Below are 20,633 nucleotides of genomic sequence, written 5' to 3'. Positions count from 1 at the left end.
ACCATTCTTTTTGTTCTCCCATGAGAAACAGGGGATTGCCCTGGGAATACTAGCACAGAACCTAGGGCCATACCGAAGGGCAGTTGCTTACTTCTCTAAACAGCTGGATGCAACGGCCAAAGGATGGCCAGGGTGCCTCAGAGCGGTGGCAGCTGTTGTGATGAATATTCAAGAGGCACGCAAATTCACCCTGGGCCAGAAAATGACTGTATTAGTATCTCACACAGTATCTGCAGTATTAGAGGTAAAAGGGGGGCACTGGCTTTCCCCACAAAGGTTCTTGAAATACCAAGCTATTATGGTGGAACAAGATGATGTGGAAATAGTGGTGACTAATATTGTCAACCCAGCTTCTTTTCTCAGTGGAAATCAAGGAGAACCAGTACATCACGACTGTCTGGAGACTATCGAAGCCACCTACTCCAGCCGACCAGACTTGAAAGACACCCCTTTTGACGATGCAGAAACCTGGTTTACTGATGGAAGCAGCTACGTCATCAGTGGGAAGCGATATGCTGGGTATGCAGTTACCACCAGTAAAGAGGTACTGGAATCTGGACCTTTGCCAGTAGATACCTCTGCACAGAAGGCTGAGATAGTTGCCCTGATTCGTGCCTTGGAAATGGCAAAAGGGAAAAGAATAAATATATATACAGACTCAAGATATGCATTTGGGGTTGTCCACGCACATGGAGCTATCTGGAAAGAGAGAGGACTGTTAAATTCACAAGGAAAGAACATAAAACATGCACAAGAAATAATGCGATTATTGGAAGCAGTCCAGATGCCTGAGAAGGTAGCAATTATGCACATTAGAGCACACCAGAAGGTGAGCTCAGAATTGGAAGAAGGAAATGAGCTGGCGGACAGAGAGGCAAAAGAGGCAGCAAAGGGTGAGATAATAATTGAGGCAACCTTAATTCCAGATGGACAGATATCCCTTGAAGGTAAGCCGATATATGATAAAAAGGATAAGGAATTAATTGAGGATCAGAAAGGTACATATAATGAGGAAGGATGGGCTGTCACTAAAGAAGGGAGGCTGGTTGTCCCCTCCCACATACTATGGTCCCTAGTTAAAAAGGAACATCAGAAAACACACTGGGGAGCAGATGCTCTATATACCCATCTAATTGAAAAGATTACTGCCAGAAATTTATATGCTATTGTTACCCAGGTTACTCGGCAGTGTGACCTTTGCCTCCAGACTAATCCTAAGAATACCCCTAAACCAAAACTTGGTCAAATTGGAAGAGGCCAGGGGCCTGGGCAGCAGTGGCAAATTGATTTTTCAGAACTTCCAAGAAAAGGGGGGTATAGATACTTATTGGTGATGACAGATACCTTTTCAGGGTGGCCAGAAGCCTTCCCAACTAGAACTGCCAAAGCCTGGGAGGTAACTAGAGTGCTGTTACAAGAAATAATACCACGCTTTGGAGTTCCAGCCACTATATCCTCAGACAGAGGACCACACTTTATTTCAAAAATAGTGCAACAAATTAGTCGCCACTTGGGCATAGATTGGGAACTTCACACCCCTTATCATCCTCAGTCAAGTGGCCAAGTAGAAAAAATGAATCATTTAATTAAACAGCAAATTGTGAGGTTAGGACAAGAAGTTAATTTGCCCTGGCCCCATCACTCCCATTGGCATTGATGCGAATTCGAACTAAGCCAAGGACTAAAGAAAAGTTAAGTCCCTTTGAAATGCTTTACAGGAGGCCATATGGAGTGCAAAAGGGAAATTCTACCCAAGTCGGAGAGGAGACATTGGCCACCTATATGGTGGCTTTGAGCAAACAGCTCAGAAAAATTGAAAAACATGTGGCTGGAACTCGGGGCAGAGGTCTGGATGGACCAGTGCATAATATACAGCCTGGAGATTATGTATATGTTAAGTCTTTTACACAAAAAACCCTTGAACCACAGTGGGAAGGACCATTCCAGGTGCTACTTACTACCTTCACTGCAATTAAGATCAAGGAACAGAGCGCTTGGATCCACCATTCTCGGGTGAAGAAAGCTCCAGAAGCTCCTTGGAGAGTAATATCTGGTGATAACAGACTAAAGCTCAAGTTTACACGAACAAAATGAGCATATTACAGTTAAGGGTGTTTGGTGATTCAGGATGTAGAAATTTAATTGTTTTGTTTGTAAATATAATTATATTCCAAGAATTGGAAAGTACCTTTAGCCAGGGTGATGTTGAATGGCCTTGGTCCCAGGCTTTTGTCCGGTCTACCGGATATATGGGGAAGGTACAAAATTTGAACCTGTCAACTGTAGTCATGCATGAAAACCAGATATATGAAAAGCACGAGTGGCGGAAACAAGGGTTGTGGTCACTTCAAGGGACTGTGGGAGAGACCATCAGAGTAGGATGTCGAATGATTAATGGAACTAACCATGAGAAACCAACTCAAATCAGTGTCTCATCTCCCCCTGCAGACAGACATAATGAGATTTGTAAACAACACAGTGGGCCACATTGTTGGTATAATTTTACATTAGATAGGACTGTTGAGGTGGTATGCCTTTGGGCTTATAGAGATCTTGGGCTCTCATTTAAATTTAGAATAAATACCATAACTGAACCTGTTCAGGTTCAGACTCAGAGTACACCACTTGAACTTAAACTTATGATTTATGAGGTAGGCCCATATATATAGTGAGAAATACAGGACAACAGCAATTATTATTCAATCCAGAATGGTCTCTCAAGCGTGTTGAATTGCTAATACAAACCAATATTTCAGAGATTCAACCAGCCTGTTCCCCCTTCCTAAAACCATCCCTAGAAGGGTGGACAACATGGTTACAGAAGCAAGTATACCTTAGGAATAGGATGCGAAGAGATCTAACAGGAATGTTTGGAACAGGGTTAGGAATATTGAATGGAATTGACTCTGAAATACTAGCAAATAAGTTAACAACTGCAACAGATGATTTGACAAAACTGAGGCAACCTCTACAATCATCCTTATTGGCATTAGGAAATAGCCAGTGGCAGGTTTCAAAGGTGTTACCGAACTGGGAAAAGGCTGAGGACCAGGACCATAAGTTAATAATAGACGCACTTAGCACGGTTCAAGATAATGTGTCTTTAGCTTTCAGTTGTGTACAAGCGCAGTTATGGATTCAATCCGCAGCTGCCTTGGCTATAAGAGAAGGGAATGAAGGCACTTTTCCAATTGAGGTCCGAAAAGTTGTTTGGGACAACGCTAATGATTTTGAAAGAAAATTCCAATCCTGGTGGACTCTAGTAAATTTCACCTATGATCCTGTTACTAATATGGCCACTACCTTCGTGCTTACCATACGTAATGCTACAGTTTATGCTATTCACCCCATCATTGCATTGGGACTCAATCATGAGGGGACGGTGTTGTACCCCTCAGAGCATAGGGCGTGGGCTCGGTCAGTAAATGGGAAATGGCAAACTGTGAATGTAGAATCTTGTGTTACTCGAGAACAACAAGGGTTTATCTGTGAAAGCAATACAATTGATGCTCAAGACGTATGCCTTGACACCGAGCAGGGTGTATGCCACTTTGAAATTCATCCAGATGCTGATCAAAAGACTATACTTATATATACTGGTCAAGGATGTGTATGTTTAAGAACCACTTGTGTTTTTGTAAACATAGACAACGAGAATGTAACCCTGCCTGTTAAGAATAACTCTAACGTCTGTATTTGTAATTTCGTTAAAATTATGGGACGTGATTTTTCATATTCGTCACCAGTTACATCCCACCAGCTGATAAGGTCTAACTACACGACATACCACAAACTGTCACCTACGCCCATTGGAATGAACCTAACATTGGTAAAGCAATTGGTAAAACATCAAGACTTAGCAAAAATTTTGGAAGAAATTAAAGAGAGTGGGCAAAAGACTTTAGTCACTGTTCACCATGATATCCAAGAAATAAATAGAGTCTTAGAAAGGGTTAAGAAGGATGCAAGCCACAATTGGTGGGATGCCCTTTTCGGGTGGTCCCCAACTGCAACTGGAATTTTAAATACATTATGTCATCCAGTAATTGTGTTATTGGTTTTAGTTAGCCTAAGCTTACTGCTGTCTTTTGTACTACTTATTTGGAATTGGAAGATGCTACAACGGATGGCAATACTAACTTCATTGTCGAGAGTACATGGGAAGGCATTAAGAGATACATATCGTAAGGATGTAGAAAAAGAAATCTTGTATTAAGTAAAAGAATTTACTAATTTTCTAGAAAAGGGGGGACTGAAACAGGGGATTTAAGGGTTAAATAGAATGAGGAGTAGAACATATGTTTTCAGTTACTGTGTGCTTATAAGGAAAAGAATGTACAACAAGAGACCCCTGATGTATAGGTATCAGTTACTGTGTGCTTATAAGGAAAAGGAATGCACGATAAGAAGACCCCTGATGTATAAGGAAAGGGGCCCCTCTTTGTAAAAGTGCAAAGTCTGCAAAATATCACGACCAAGAGGCTAAAAGCGCATGCGTGGAAAGACAAGGTGAAAAGTTCAACTAGTGAGGAAGACTGTTACTTCATCATTTTCCGCCCACAGACTCATTTGAAGACCACCGACTCAATTAACTATGCAGCCGCAATGAATATGCAACTAATCTCCATATGAAGCGGGAAACAGGCGGGGCAGATAATCAATATGTATAGGCGATTTAGAATATGCATGGACTTCCTAGATAAATAGAAGGTTAGAAGCATGTACGGTACGCAGGATTTGGGAGGATGCTCTCCCCCTGCGTCCAGCGCTGAATAAAATACGTACCTACTCCACAACTTTACAGGTTGTGAAGTTTATTTTCCGTGCTTCAGGGACATGGGGGCCAGGGGATTTGGGGGCCCAGGGCACCCCAGGGGACATGGGGGGCAGCAACCAAGGGGACACAGGGAGTGGGAACAGAGGGGACCTGGGGCATGTAGGGGACACAAGGATTGGGGACACAAAGGACATGGGGACTGGGGACCCAAGGGCCAAGGAAGGGACCTAGGGGATACCAAAGTGACCCAGGGAATTTGGTAACCTAGGAGACCCTAGGTGACATGAGGGGCAGCAACCAAGGGGACATGGGGACCCAGGGGACACAAGGAGTGAGGACCCAGAGGACAAGGGGACCCGGGGGACCCAGAGGACCTGGGGGATGGGGCCATGGGACACAGGGACAAGGCTGTGACCTACCTGCAGTAGGATCACGGGGTCCAGTGCCCGCGTGGGCTCATCCAGCACCAGCACCCGGGGGGTCCTGAGCAGTGCCCGGGCCAGTGCCACCCCCTGGGCCTGTCCCCCTGACAGCTGCATCCCCCGTGGGGCCCACCTGTGGTTACAGAGGGGACACCGTGGGGACACCACAGGGACAGTGAGGGGACACCATGGGGACATCACAGGGACGGTGAGGTGACACCGTGGGGATATCACAGGGACATATTGGGGAGCCACACCCGCTGTGCACCCGGGGACAGGGAGGGGACAGAGGGGACACCGTGGGGAATTGAGGGTGGACAGCGAGGGGACAACAGGACACTGTGGTGACAGCATGGGGACACTGAAGGGACACGGTGGAGACAGATTTGGGACAACAAGGGGAGACACTGGGACATGTTAGGAAGCTACACCCCCTGCACACCCAGCTCTGGGGTGCACAGGGAGAACAGAGACAGGACAGCAAGGGGACAGTGAGGACACAGACAGGACATGGAGGGGATGGCATGGGGACAGTCAGGGAACAGGTGGGGAGACTGTGGGGACAGTGATGTGACATCATAGGAACATCATGGGGTCACAACAGGGACACACTGGGAAGACCAAGGGGACACCTTGGACACATTGCTGGGACACTTGTAAGGCACCTTTGGCACACACTGGGGACACTACAGGGGGACCATGGGGACACTTGCTGTACTTGTGTCGTAGCCATGTGACAGCTGTTTGGCCCAGGTGTGCACCCCCACCCTCTGTGCTGCTGCCACCACCTGGGTTCCCTCCTTGTGTCCCCAGCCCAGAGTGATGTTGGCGCTGAGGGAGCGAGAGAAGAGGGACGGGCACTGCGGGACACCGGCCACCTGTGGGGACAGGGCACCATGCAGGGACTGAGCAGGGACAAGGACAGGACATGGGGTAGTGACAGGGCTGTGGAGAGGCTGGATGACAAAGGGGTGGCTGTGAAGAAATGCTGGGAACACAAGAGGGACCTGGAGGTGGCAGTGGGGACGTGCTGAGGACACAGGGTGACACGGGGGTCATGGCTGTTGGGACAATGGCTGAGCTGGGGGTAGCCATGGTAACCCACTTGTGACAGAGGAGTGGAATTGGGGACCCAGGGGCTGGCACTGAGGCACCCACTGGTGACCTCGGGGTGGCAGCAGGGGCACAGGAATGACCTGGGGACAGCAGTGGGGACCTGTTGAGGACCAGGGATGGCTGTGAGGAGCTGGTGGGGACAACAAGGTGGCCATAGAGGTTTGGTGACAGGGGTGGATGGTGACGCAGGGTGGCCCGCGGGTGTCACCTGCTGTCGCAGAGCAGGGTCTGAGCGGGGGCTCAGGGGAATCCCATCCAGCAGCACCGCCCCGCCCGCCAGGGGGCGCAGCCTCAGCGCTGACAGCGAGCTCTTCCCGCCGCCAGGGGGCGCCAGCACGGCCACCACCTCCCCGGGGCGCAGCGACAGCGACACCCCTTGGCGGAACAGAGATGGCAGTGACCCCTCCAGTGACCTGCGGGACCCCAGAATCACTTGTCCCCCCATATCTCCAATATCCCCTTGTCCCCCATGTCCCCAATATCCCCTTGTCCCCCCATATCTCCAATATCCCCTTGTCCCCCCCATATCTCCAATATCCCCTTGTCCCCCATGTCCCCAATATCCCCTTGTCCCCCCATATCTCCAATATCCCCTTGTCCCCATGTCCCCAATATCCCCTTGTCCCCCATATCTCCAATATCCCCTTGTCCCCCCATGTCCCCAATATCCCCTTGTCCCCCATATCCCCAGTATCCCCTTGTGCCCCTGTCCTATATCCCCCCCCCCATGTCCCATATTTCCCCACATCCTCCCCATGTATCCCCATGTCCCCAATATCCCTTTGTCCCTCTGTGTCCCATGTTCCCCCACATTCACCATACCCCATGTGTCCCCCTGCTCCTCTGCCACCATCACCTTGAGGACTGGCTCGGGCTGCCCAGGGTATGACATCCAGACATCCTTGAGGCGCAGGCCTGGAGTCCATGTGGTCTCCTGGCCCCGAGGGGTGACAGGTGACAGTGGCCCTGCTGGTGCCACCGTCCTGGCCTGCTCCAGCAGCTCCAGGAGTGTCTCAGAGGAGCCAACAGCCTTGGCCAGGAATGGGAGGTACAAGAGCACCATCTGGGGACATGGAGACGTTGGGGACACAGGGACATGAGGAGGACACAGGGAGACATGAGGTGACACGGGGTAAGTGCACAGTGGGACATAAGTGACAGAACTTGAGGACATGCAGGGTACACAACAGGGAGGGGCTAGGGACACAGGAGATAGGGATGGGAACGTGGCCAAGAGAGTATGGGGACATCACTGCCAGCATGTGGGGACATGGGGACGTGGTGGGGGGACATGGGACACAGGGAATGGGATTGAGGACAGGAGAGAACACACTGGGGACATGTAGGGGACACTTTCATCACCTCCACAGCCTTGGTGAAGTGTAGCTGGCACATGAGGATGGCCACCAGCTCCCCAGGGGTGACAGTCCCTGCAGTCACCAAGTATCCACCCAAGATGAGCACTGCCAGCTTCAGAGCCAGGGCAGGGAACTGGAGACGCAGACACAGGCTGTCAGCCCAGCTTCATGTCACTGTGTCACCCAGCCCCATACCACCATGTCCCCTTCCCCTGACCACACATTCTCATGCCCCTCTGCCCCATGCCACCATGTCCCCTTCCCCAGGCCACCCATTCTCATACCCCTCTGCCCCATGCCACCATGTTTCCACATCCCCTGGCTCCACACTGCTGCTCCCCATGTCCTGCCACCATGCTGCCACCATGTCCTGTGTCCCCTGGCCCTTTGGTGTTGGAATAGGGGACAGGGATGTGATGGTGTTGGAATAGGGGATGTGGGGATGTGGGGATGTGGCGGTGTTGGAATAGGGGACACAAGGATGTGGCAGCAGGAGTCACATTGGGTATGCTGGCAGGGGGATGAAGACATGGGGATACAGGGACAGGAGATACAGTGACGGGGGCTGGGGTCAGGCCGCGGGTCACCGCCACCTCACCGCCACCTCGGCGTGTCCCCGCGGCTCCGGGGGCACCCACCTGCCCAGCCCCACCAGCACAAGGGGCCACACGGCCGCTGTCGCGTCCTCCTTTGTCACCCAGTCAGTGACGCGGCCCGTGAAGTACGGGGCGGCCACCTCACCTGCGGGGACACAGTGTTTAAGTGGGGGTTCCCCCTAAATTGGGGACTGAAGCCTGAAAACTGGATCCTGGCTCCCAAAACTGTGTGTTGAGTCCCAAAATTGGATCCTGATCCCCCAAATTGTGCGCTCGCTGCCTCTAAATTGGGTCCCGATGCACAAATTGGTTTCTGACCTCCCTCAAATCAGATCCTGCCTCCCTCCAAATTGGGTTCTGACCCATCAAATTGGCCTTGCAACCCCCCATCGTGTCCTGCCCCCCCACAGTTATGTCCAAACCCTCCAAATCAGATCTCGAAGCCCCTCCAAGGGGTCCTGCCCTCCCCAGGTCGGGGTCCCCTCGTACCGAGGGCAGAAGCCGACATCAGCCCCCCCACCAGCGTCCAGCGCCCGCGCTCGGGGGCCAGCAGGGCCAGGAGCCGTCGGATCTGGGGAGAAAACATCGCGGGGCAGGGGGTGCGTCCTGCTCTGGTCCTGGTGAGTCCTGCTGGGTCCTGGTGAGTTCTGCTGGCTCCCGTTTCTTCTGGCGGTTGGTTCCGGAGGGTCCCGGAGGCTCCGTGCGGGCCCCGTTCCTGCTCCCGGTGTGTCCTAGTCCGGACCCTTCATGGCCCTGGTGCCTCCCCGATCGCGCCCGGTCCGCTCCCGGAGGCGCCGCGATTTCCCGGAAAGCCGAAAACGGCGCGCGGGGGGCGGGGCGGGGCCGGCGGGAATCCCCTGGAACTGACACGCCCACAGGCCCGGAATGAGCGCCGCTGATTGGTAGGCATGTATGTGACGTCATCGGTTGCCAGGCTGACGGAGCCGGAGCGGGTTGCGGGCCGGGGGGGGTGATGCAGGCGGGGGGCGGGGTCTGGGCGGGGAAATGGGCGTGGTATGGGCGTGGAGAGGGCGGGAGGGGCGGGGCGGAGCGGGACAGGCGGGGACTCCAAAGCGAAATCTTGACGGATCTTTCTAGGAGCTACCGGAGAGCTAAACTGGGAGCAGTGGTGGGCACTGGTGAGTGCCCCGTGTGGACTGGGGAGCTGAGAGGGCTGGACTGGGAAGTGCCTTCTGTGGACTAGGGAGCGCCCCGAGCTGAACTGGGAGCACTGGTGTGGACTGCTGAGCTCAGGGCACAAGACTGGTAGCACCCTCGTCTAGACTGGGAGCACTGGTGTGGACAGGGGAGCACCCCAGTGCTCATTGGTTTTAACTGGTAAGTTCTCAGCCTGTTGATCCTTCCCACACAGGGAGCACTGGTCTATACTGGTCCCGCCTTGGCGCTGCCACCCGCTGCTCTCCTGCCCGGCCTCCTGCTGGTGGCCGATGCCCTGGCACTGGTGTTACTGGTGCCGCTGGTACCGCCGCTGGCTCCGCTGGGCGTGGCGGGCTTATGGCTCGAAGCCGCCCTTCGCCTGCCCGTCCTGGTCGTGGCCACCTGGCTACTCGCCCCTCGCCGTCCCCGCGGGGCCACCGCGGCCGCCCTGACTGTCGCCGCCACCCCCGCAGCCTTCGGGACCCTGCGCTCCCTCCTGGGCCCGCCCGGGGTCGGCCCGGGGCTCTTGGCGGCCGCCCCGCCCGCCTGGCTCGGGGTCGCCCACGCAGCTGCCGCACTCGCCCAGCTGGCCTGGGCCGCTCCCCCGGTCCCTGGCGGTGTCCCTGAGACCCCCGGCGATGTCCCCAAGGCTCCTGGCACCGTCTGGCGCGCTCTGGCACTGACCTGGGAGGAGCGGAACGTCCTCGGAGCTGCCGTCCTCTGCCTCGTGCTGGCGGCCATTGGTGGGTGACACCTAAATTTGGGTTCTGCAGCCCCAAATTGGAACGCTGGCCCCTAAAAATTGAGTGTTGAGTGCCTAAATAGGTGATGACCAGCCTAAAATTGGGTGGTGACCTCCATAAACTGGGAGGTGACACCTTCAGCTGGGTGCTGACCCTGCCAAAATTGAGTCCTGACTTTCTAAATTGGGTTCTCACCCTGCAAACTAGTGTTGACCCCCAAAATTTGGTTTGATCCTCAAACTCAGCGTCTGATGCCCAAAAATGAATGTTGACCTCCAGGGCCTTGGGTCCTGATCTCCCATATTTAGGTTCTGACCCCTAAAATTGGTACTGACCCCCTAAATTTGGCACTAAACCCCCAATATTGGCTCCTGACCCCTCTAAATTGCCCCTTTATATCCCGCCCAAATCGTGTTGTTCCTTCCCAAACTTAGATCCCCACTGCCCAGATTGGGTGCTGCCCCTCACAAGGCAGGGTCCCCGTGTCAGTGGTCACACCCATGGTGACACAGGCTTGGTGACCCCCAGGGGAGACACTGGGACCCTACGTCACCGGGAAGGTGCTGGATGCCATCGGCACTGGGGACGGACTCACCGCCGGAGCTGCTGGCATGGTGGCAGCTGCTGGAGCCACCAGGTGGGTTGCAGCGTTCCCTGGGCCTGTCCTCATGTCCCCAACATCCTTGATGTCACCATGTCCCCGTGTCCCCCCAGTGTGCTGTTTTCTGGGTGCCGTGGGTGCTTCTTCCTGCTGCTGAAAGCACGTCTCCGTCAGAGGCTGAGCCTCCGGCTCTTTTCCCACCGGTGCACCAAGACTTGGATTTCTTCCAGGGAAGGCCAGCAGGTAACAGGGCACGGTCCAGCTGCAGCTCATCTGACCCATCCCACCTGTCCATGCCATCCCAACTATCCTGTCACCAGAGTCCCCATCCTAGCATTCAATCCCAGCTTCCAGTCCCCATCCCATGCTGTCCTATCGGTCTGTTATCCCATCCCATCCCATCCCATCCCATCCCATCCCATCCCATCCATCCATCCATCCATCCCATCCATCCATCCCATCCCATCCCATCCCATCCCATCCCATCCCATCCCATCTTCCTGGCTTCATTCTACCCCAAAGTTTCATCCTGTCCCAATCCCATTTCCCCATTCTATCCATTATTTCCCATCCCCATTATTCTCCACCCCATTGCATGTCCCCAGCTTCATCCCATCATCCCCATCTCACAATCTCCATTCCCACCATCTCATCTTCACTGTCCCATCCCATTCCACCATCCCACTGGGCCCCATCATATCATTCCCATCCTGTCCCCACCCACCACAATCCCAATCTCTTTTCCCACCCTGCAGCTGAGCTCCTGGCTCGATTTTCCACCGAGGTGCCTCAGGTGTGCTCAGCAGCACCCACTGGAGCCAACCATCTGCTGCGAAGCCTGGGGATGGCCCTGGTGGTTGGGGTGTTCATGGTGGGGCTGGCACCAGGCCTGGCACTGCTGGCACTGCTGGAGGTGCCACTTGAAATCACCACCCACCGTATCCAGAGCACCCGGAAACAGGTCAGGAATAGGGGAGGGAAAGAGGGGGAGGGGGACACCCAGGTGGGGATGACAGAGTTGGGATGGGGGCCAGGGGAATGGATGGTGGGGATGGAATGGGGTTGATGGAGAGTGGGAAGGAAGATGATGGAGATGGGAATGGTGGGATGAGAGGGGATAGAGATCAAGGGAATGGGATGGTGGGAGTGCTGGTATGGGGAAGGAATGGAATGGTGGAGATGAGAATAGTGGGATGGGATGGGATGGGATGGGATGGGATGGGATGGGATGGGATGGGATGGGATGGGATGGGATGGGATGGGATGGGATGGGATGGGATGGGATGGGATGGGATGGGATAAAGTGGGATGGTGGGGAAGGGACAGGTTGGACAGGTGGAGTGGGATGGGATGGAATGGTATGGGATAAAATAGGGAGATGGGTTGGGATGGTGTGACTGGATTTGGTCCAGGGGAATGGGAGTGGGGATGAAGACCAGAGGAATGGGATGCTGGGAATGAGAATGGTAGGAACAGGGATGAGGCAGTGGGGATGGGGATGGTGGGATTAGAACTGATAGAATGGGTGGGAGAAGGGTGTGGGACAGTGGGAATGCAAAAGTGGGGATGTAGTGGGTATGGTGGGATGAGAATACTGAGGACAGGGCGTGGATGATGGACCAGGAAGGTGACCTGGGACAGCTGGAGAGCCTCCAATGCTGCCACAGGCACTTCAGCAATCCATGCTGGAAGCATCTGCCCGGACGGCCTCGGGCGTGCAGGAATCCATCGCCGCCATCGAGACCATCCGGATCTTTTCGGCAGAGGAGGAGGAGGAGGAGCAACACAGCCACAACCTGGCCATGGAGCTGAGGCTGAAGGAACAGATAGAGCTGGAGCTGGCATTCTTCACTCTCATCAACAGGGTCAGGGGGAACTGGGAATGGGGATGCCAGGGAATGGAGACACTGGGATCAGGAATGGGAAACCAGCAGCTGAGATGAGGGCACTGAGAGCGGAATGGGGACACCAGAACGGGGGCATTTGGATCAGGAATGGGCATACCAGGAATGGGAACGGTGACATTAGAAGCAGAGTGGGGACAAAGGATGGGAATATTAGGGGTGAGATGGGGACCCCAGAACTGGAATGAGGACACCAGGAGCAGAATGAGGACACCAGGAGCAGAATGGGGACACCAGTATCCCTGTTGTCACCCACAGATGCTCCACCTGACCATCCGGGTCCTGGTGCTGTTCCGGAGCCACCAGCAGCTCCGTGATGGACACATCACTCCTGGGGTCCTTGTCACCTTCCTGCTGTACCAGGACACAGTTGGCCGTCATGTCCAGGTGATCCCATGGAATCCACATGTCTGTCTGTCCATCCATCCATGTTCCTGCCCATCCCTGTGCCATCCCCTTCCTTCTCCCCAGGTGCTGCTCTATGGTTTCAATGAATTCCTGACCATGGAATCCACATGTCTGTCTGTCCATCCATGCTCCTGCCCATCCCCATGCCATCCCCTTCCTTCTCCCCAGGTGCTGCTCTACGGCTTCAACGAATTCCTGACCAATGCAGCTGCTGGACAGAAGATCTGGGAATACCTGGATCAGAAGCCCACCAGGGACATCGGGGGGACACGGGAGCCCCCTGAGCTTCAGGGCCACGTCACTTTTCAGAAAGTCTCCTTCACATATCCTGGGAACCCAGAGCACCCTGTGCTGAAGGTGGGTCTGGGGGAACCTGGGGTTTTTCCCAGGGGTGGGAATTCTGGCATCACCTGTCCCCATCCCACAGGATGTGACCTTTGAGGTGCATCCCAGGGAGGTGATGGCGCTGGCGGGGCCCAATGGCAGCGGGAAGAGTACGGCTGTGGCACTGCTGGGGAGGGTGAGGGATCCTGGCAGGGGGAAGGTGCTGCTGGATGGGATCCCACTGCCAGAGTATGAACACCAGTACCTGCACCGCAAGGTGGGACACTGGGGATGGGGTGGGGACAGTGGGGACACTGAAACAGAGCTGGGAGCAGGGAGGAATGGGTGGGGACATCAGGAGCAGGGATGGGGACACTGGGAAGGCAGATGGGGACACCAGGAATGGGATGGGGACACTGGGAAGAGGGATGGGCACAGCAGGAATGGGATGGGGACAACAGGAAATGGGATAGGAGCACTGGGAAATGGAATGGTGATGACAGGGATGGGGACACTGGGAAGGCAGATGGGGACACCAGGAATGGGATGGGGACACTGGGAAGAGGGATGGGCACACCAGGAATGGGATGGGGACAACAGGAAATGGGATGGTGGTACTGGGAAATGGAATGGTGATGGCAGGGATGGGGACACTGGAAAGAGGGATGGGCGCAGAAGTAATGGGATGGGGACACCAGGAATAGGATGGTGACAACAGGAAATGGGATGGGAGCACTGGGAAATGGAATGGTGATGACAGGGATGGGGACACTGGGAAGGCAGATGGGGACACCTGTCCAAGTTTAGGACAAATTTTGGGAAAAAGAGCTCCAAAGGCCCCTCCCCCCCCTTTTCTTTTACAATTCCTTCCTTCACCGAGCTCAGAAAGAATTGTTCTTCAGGGGAAAATGGAAAAATGGGATGGGAGCACTGTGAAATGGAATGGTGATGACAGGGATCGGGACACTGGGAAGAGGGATGGGGACATTGGGAGGAGGGATGGAGACTATGGGGACACCAAGGAGAGATGGGATCACGGAACAAGGATGGGGACACCAAGAGCCTGGACAGCATCACAGGTTTTGGGGCTGGGGCAGGTGGTGCTGGTGGAGCAGGATCCCATCCTGTTTTCTGGAACAATCCGTGAGAACATTGTGCTGGGGCTGGAGCACTGCACAGAGTCAGAGCTGCAGGAGGCTGCCACTGCTGCTGGAGCCATGGACTTCATCCAGGGGCTGGAGCAAGGCTGGGACACTGGTGAGAGCTGGGGGAACACCAGGGGAATCCTGGGGCTTCATCCTGGGGTGTGAGAGCTGGGAGGATGGGGCAGCCCCTGATCCCAAAGATCCTCTGGCAGAGATGGGGGAGCATGGTGGGTGTGGGGGGTCCTTGAGGTCAGATCCCACTGATGCCATGGGTTGCCCCCAGAGGTGGGGGAGCACAGGGTGTGGGGGATCCTTGAGATCAGATCCCACTGATGCCATGGGTTGCTCCCGGAGGTAGGGGAGCGTGGGGGGTGTGGGGAGAAGAGGGGGAGCCCCAGGGCTGGATCCCACTGATCCATGGGTTGCCCCCAGAGGTGGGGGAGTGTGGGGGGTCCTTGAGCTCAGATCCCACTGATCCATGGGTTCCTCCAGAGGTGGGGGAGTGTGGGAGGTCCTTGAGGTCAGATCCCCCTGATCCATGGGTTCCCCCAGAGGTGGGCGAGCGTGGGGGGCGGCTGGCAGCGGGGCAGCGGCGCCGCCTGGCCCTGGCCCGGGCTCTGCTCCGGCGGCCGACCCTGCTCATCCTCGATGAGGCTCTGGATGATGGAGACGAGGGGGCGGTGAGTGGGGTGGGGTGGAGGGGGATGGGATAGGGGTGCAATTGGTAGAAATGGGATGGGATGGTATGAGAGTGGAAGGGTGGGATGGGAGCTGGAGGGATGGGGGATAATGGGGTGGAGTGGGAATGATAGGGTGAAGATGGGGGGTTGGATGTGTGGTGTGGCTCAATAAGGTGTAGAAATAGGACAGGATGGTAAGATAGGAATGTGACTGGGAGTGTAGGATGGCAGGAAAGTAGAATGGATGAAGACAGAGAGATGAGATGGATGGGATGGGATGGGATGGATGGGGTGGGAAGGGATGGGATGAGTTGGGTTGAGTTGGGTTGTGTTGGGATGGGATGGGATGAGTTGGGTTGGGTTGAGATGGGTTGGGTTGAGATGGTTTGGGTTGGGCTGGGTTGAGATGGGATGGACAGGATGAGATGCGTTGGGTTGGGTTGGGATGGTTTGGGTTGGGTTGGGTTGGGTTGGGATGGGATGGGATCCATGGGATGGGATGGTATCCATGGGATGGGATGGCATCCATGGGATGAGTTGGGATGGGATGTGAGTGCTGGAAAGAAGACAGAGAGATGGAATGTGATGGGAAGGGTTGGGCTGGTGGGATGGAACAGCGAGATGGGATAGTGTGAACAGGATGAGACAGTGGGCATGGGGATGGGATGGAGAACAGGGAGGTGGGATGGTAAGAAAAGGATGACGGGGTTAGGGTGGGACTGAGGAACGGCACAGTGGGGTGGGATCAGGTGGGACTGTGCAGGGCTGAGTTGGACGGGATGGTAAGAAAAGGATGACGGGGTTAGGGTGGGACTGAGGAACGGCACAGTGGGGCGGGATTAGGTGGGACTGTGCAGGGCTGAGTTGGACGGGATGGGATGAGGCTTCTCTGGCCGCAGGGACAGCGCTGGGTGCGCGCCGGGCTGGCACAGACCGTGCTGGTCGTGTCGCACCGCGGGCGCGTTCTGGACGCCGCTGACCGCCTGGTGGTGCTGGAGCGCAGCGCCGTGGCCGAGAGCGGGACACTGGCCGAGCTGCGGCAGCGCCGCGGCGCCTACGCCCGCCTGCTCCTCGGGGCGGGCAGCGCTGGCACCCCCGGGATGGGCAGCAAGAAGGCGGCTGCACCCGGCAGGGAGTAAAGGGGAATAATCAGCCCCAGTGCCCCCATTCCTGGTGTCACCAGCCAGCTCCTGGTGTCCCCAGTTAGTGTCCTGTGAATCCCTTATCTTCATGCTCTCTGCATCCCAGCTCCCTGTGTCCCCCAGCTCTGCCCATTCCCTGGGTGTCTGTGTCCCCTGGATCCTTCCCTGTGTCCCCCATGTGTCCCCCAGCTCTGCCCATTCCCTGGGTGTCTGTGTTCCCTGGATCCCCACTCCCCATGTCCCCTGGATCCTTCCCTGTGTCCCTGAGGGCTGCCCATTCCCTGGCTGTCTGTGTCCCCTGGATCCCCACTCCCCATGTCCCCTGGATCCTTCCCTGTGTCCCCCATGAGTCCCCCATGCACAGATCACCTGTATCCAAGCCCCACCCTGTGATCCCTGCTCCCCATGTCTCCTCCTGGATGTGGGTGCAGAGTGGGAAATAAATCCCAGGGGGTAGATCCAGGTGTGGGTGACATTGCTGTGCTCACTCCAAGCTCCTGGTGTCCCCAGTCCTTTCCCAGTGTCCCCTCCCTATCCCCATCCCAGTTCCTTGTGTCCCCTTTTCTATTCATGGTTCCCAGAGAGGAACTGCTAAGCACTGGAGCAGGAAACTGGGATTTATTGCCCAAACCAGGGTATTATCACACCAGAATTAAAATTATTAATTTTGTACTTAATTGTTTGAAATGACTGTAATTATTGTGTTTAAAACATGGGAAAGCAGGAAGTTAATCTGTTGGGAAGGGAGTGATGGGTGGGAGCAGCAATTTGTGGCTTTGTGCAGGGAGAGGGAAGGGGTTAGACCTGGCACCAGGGATCATTCAGGATGAGAGTAAGAGTTGGTGTCACCCTGTCTCTGTCCCCATCCCATGGACTGGATCTGACTCTATAGAGAGCAAGAACTATTCTGGAATCCCACCAGATCCTGCTGTATCCATTGTGCCCCAATCCTGCTCCTTCAATCCCCCCAATCCTGTTCTGGAATCCCACTCCAATGCCACTCCATCCATCCTGCTCTGGAATCCAGCCCAGATACACTTTAGAATTCTGATCCCAATCTGGAATCATGCCCTGATGTGGAATCCTGCCCTGTATTCCTTCTGGAATCCCACACAGATCCTGCTCTGTACCTGAGATCAAGCAATTGGTTTGTCTGCCTCTTCTCAGGGGTCTGCTGAGGAAGAAATGGAAAATGTCAACCCCATCCCTCCAAATTATTATTATAATTTTGAAATTAAGGGATTCTCAGGCAAAAAAAAAAAAAAAAGAAGAATAGGAGTAACAATTCTTTACTAGTGTGTATAATAAAGCAAACAGTTTGTTTGTAAAGGCAAGTATCTTTTTTCCATTCATAAATCAGTGGAATTGATCCCATTATTTCTTTATCCCTAAGTGCAACCAGAAGACCCACAGTTTGCTTGTAAACACAAATCCATCATTCCTCCCAACTTTTTGCAAATATTAAAATGTATGCTGTGTGTATAATGTTAAAGTAGCTTTGCTATAAAAATATAATTTCTATTTCTAAGCATACACAGAGTAGTGAATCTGTTTGTGGGAATTGAACTGCCTGCTTGGTTGGGATAACATCCAATGGATGGATGATGAAATCCCTGCTACAATCAGCACCAAGTAAGGACCAAAGGACTCTTAATCTTAATCCTACTCCAATCCCACCCAAACTCTGCCTTGATCCTGCCCCAATTCCACCCTTGTCCATTTAAAATCACATCCCATGCAACCAGCCCCATCACCATTGTAATCTCACCCTAATCTTGTCCTCACTCTACTCCAGCTCTCATCTAATCCCACCCCTAAAATCAGACCACCCACACCACAATCTCACTCTAATCCCACCCCTAAAATCAGCCCACCCACACCACAATCTCACCCTAATCCCATCCCCAAATCCTTTCCACCCCCAACCCTAATTCCACTCCAATTTGATCCTAATCCCAGCCCATTTCACTTCTCCTCCACCCTAATCTCACCCTAAAAACAGCTGAACTCCCACCCTAATCTCTACCCTAATTCCACTTCAATCCTACCTCTAATCCTGCTGCATCCCCACTATTAATTCCACCCCATGCCCACCTAATCCCTCCATTCTCACCTTCCAGCTCCACCTCTCTGCACTCTGCAGGACCTGTAGCCTGGAAAGGTTGACCTGGAAAAGAGACCAGACAGAGCAAAAGGAATAAAATAGGTATTTGATTATTGTATTTATATTTCAATCCATTTTCAAGGCTGCACCTTGGGCAGTGCAAGAGCCTGGCCAAGATTACATCCAATCAAATCCAAGATGGATCCTGGTCAGGAGTTTTCACATTTTTGTAAGTTTTGGTTCATCCAAATCTTGGGGTCAGTTATCCAAGCACAGCCCCCTTTCCCTCACTGTTGTTTCTGCTTTTTGGACACTGGTTGTCCTTGATTCTCCAGCTGGGAAGAAATTGTTTTTTCTGAATCCCCTGTGAAGAGAATTTATTAACACCTAACATGAAATTTCAGAGTTAGACACAGAAGAGATTCTGAAAAATATATATCTGATTTCCTCAGCTCCCCAGGTCTCAGGCAGTTAATCTGAGCAGTTTCATGAGTGCTGTCAAAGTGAAAAGATTGAAATTAAATAACAAAGAAAGCATTTTTCTAGTTTTTCTGCCTGCAGCACATACAGTATCCAGAGTTTCTGACTGAAGTGTTCCTTAATTAAATATGAGCATAGAGGGAAGACCAGAACTGTGGGGATCCACCTGCTGAGTTTTTTCTTCTTTTTTGCCTATTTAGCATTAAGAAACTGCTTAACTATATGTGGTAAATAATCTCAGTTGAGAAATGTTAGGAGTTGTTAGAAGAGTTAAAGGGATTGTTGTTACCTTATCGTTTTATCCACTTGTTGGTTCGCTAGTTCTCTGGTCAGGTTGCTGTGTTGTTTTCCCCAGTTGAATGTACCGTCCCTATATACTTCAAATCCCAGTTTATTGTATTCCCCTATCCCAGTTCTCCATTTCCGCCCTTCCACTTCCCATTTCCGCCCTCTCCACTTCCCACTTCCGCCCTTTCCCCTTACCGTTTCCGCCCTTTCCCTTACCTCATTTCCGGCCTGCTGCTGCCTGCCTATCAAGGTAGCAACACCCTATATGTAAATCCCCAGAAGTTTCCCCAGTACCACCATTACCGGAAGTGGTTGCAAAAGAAAAGACTCACAAAAGTAGTCAACCAACACTGAATCCAAGTACCCGGATCACCTCAACTAGTGAGCTGAGTCATCTGCAATGTACCCTTTGTAACTATTTAATCACCGCAATCTAAAGAGCAGTTGAGGAGATTGACACCCCCAGACCAATGAGCCACAAGCGAGTTCTGGACGTGCCTGTGAGGTTGGAACTCCGATTCCTGCCCTCGGACAGGACTGCATGGGATCCTCCTTTCCACGTTGAACGGACAGCAGCAGGCGTTGGGCCTCCCTACGACCTCCATTAATAAAAAGAGCTGCTATTTAATAAAGGCTTCGGCCTGCGCTTATTTATTTCACTATATAGTACCATTACATTATATTTTATATCAGGTTATATAGGTATAAAAAGCTGTGATTAAGGTTATATAGGTATCAGATTATATAGATGTTACAAGTACGCCTTATATTATTGGCTTTTTGCAAGTGTTAAAATAAACCTGGCCATTATAACCTTTTGCTTTATTCTTTGTCTCTTACTGCCTTTTATTGAACTCCTTAAAATCTTCCAGGAAAGCGAACCTCGTTTTTCACAAGGGGAAGCGATTTACAACACGGGAAGTCACAGGAGGACGGGGCTCCCCCCACTTATTCCCTGTACAGATGGGACACCCCCCTTTCCCCTCAGACCTCTCCGGCTTCCCCAGCGACGGCCAAGGTCCCTTTGTGACCTTTGGCTGGCGACCGCGGCGACATCCCGGCCCCTCGGGCAGCCTCGAGAGCTCTACAGGCGACAAGGAAGCCCCGAGACCTCGCCAACACCCTGCGGCCTGCTCTCCCTCCGGCGGCGCCATATCTGAGGGGCCGCGGCTCCCGCCGACTGCGCCTGCGCGGCAGCAGCTCCCGCCAGGCGGCGCCTCCACCTGGCGCTGAGGGGCGGCAGCTCCCGCCCGACTGCCCGCCCTCAGTGCCATAACCGCCCTCAGCGCCCTCAGTGCCATAACCGCCCTCAGGGCCCTCAGCGCCATAACCGCCCTCAGTGCCAGAACCACCCTTAGGGCCCTCAGCGCCATAACCGCCCTCAGTG

The 20,633-nt window shown here is 53.6% G+C and overlaps 2 protein-coding genes and 1 pseudogene across 3 annotated transcripts in view; 2 read left to right on the top strand and 1 right to left on the bottom strand.

The window, feature by feature from the left end:
- Nucleotides 1–20,633, bottom strand: part of LOC306815116 (olfactory receptor 14J1-like) — a gene marked incomplete at both ends in the record, with an annotated part of 389,316 nt that overhangs the window by 107,685 nt on the left and 260,998 nt on the right. The gene's annotated exons all lie outside the window — the stretch shown is intronic.
- LOC306815119 (uncharacterized protein) overlaps nucleotides 1–20,633 on the top strand; it is a 145,378-nt gene that overhangs the window by 74,419 nt on the left and 50,326 nt on the right. The gene's annotated exons all lie outside the window — the stretch shown is intronic.
- On the top strand, nucleotides 9,178–16,371 carry LOC306815111 (antigen peptide transporter 2-like; annotated as a pseudogene). The gene is made up of 12 exons (XR_013777835.1): nucleotides 9,178–9,222; nucleotides 9,642–10,170; nucleotides 10,699–10,807; nucleotides 10,885–11,014; nucleotides 11,527–11,732; nucleotides 12,439–12,636; nucleotides 12,934–13,062; nucleotides 13,252–13,440; nucleotides 13,511–13,684; nucleotides 14,505–14,664; nucleotides 15,105–15,232; nucleotides 16,132–16,371. The product of XR_013777835.1 is annotated as an antigen peptide transporter 2-like (transcript).

Source organism: Erithacus rubecula (assembly GCF_903797595.1).
Source record: "Erithacus rubecula genome assembly, contig: scaffold_100_arrow_ctg1, whole genome shotgun sequence".
Classification (NCBI taxonomy): Eukaryota; Metazoa; Chordata; class Aves; order Passeriformes; family Muscicapidae; genus Erithacus; species Erithacus rubecula.
Note: the sequence above shows the minus strand (reverse complement) of the source record. Positions and strands in the feature narration are given on the sequence as shown.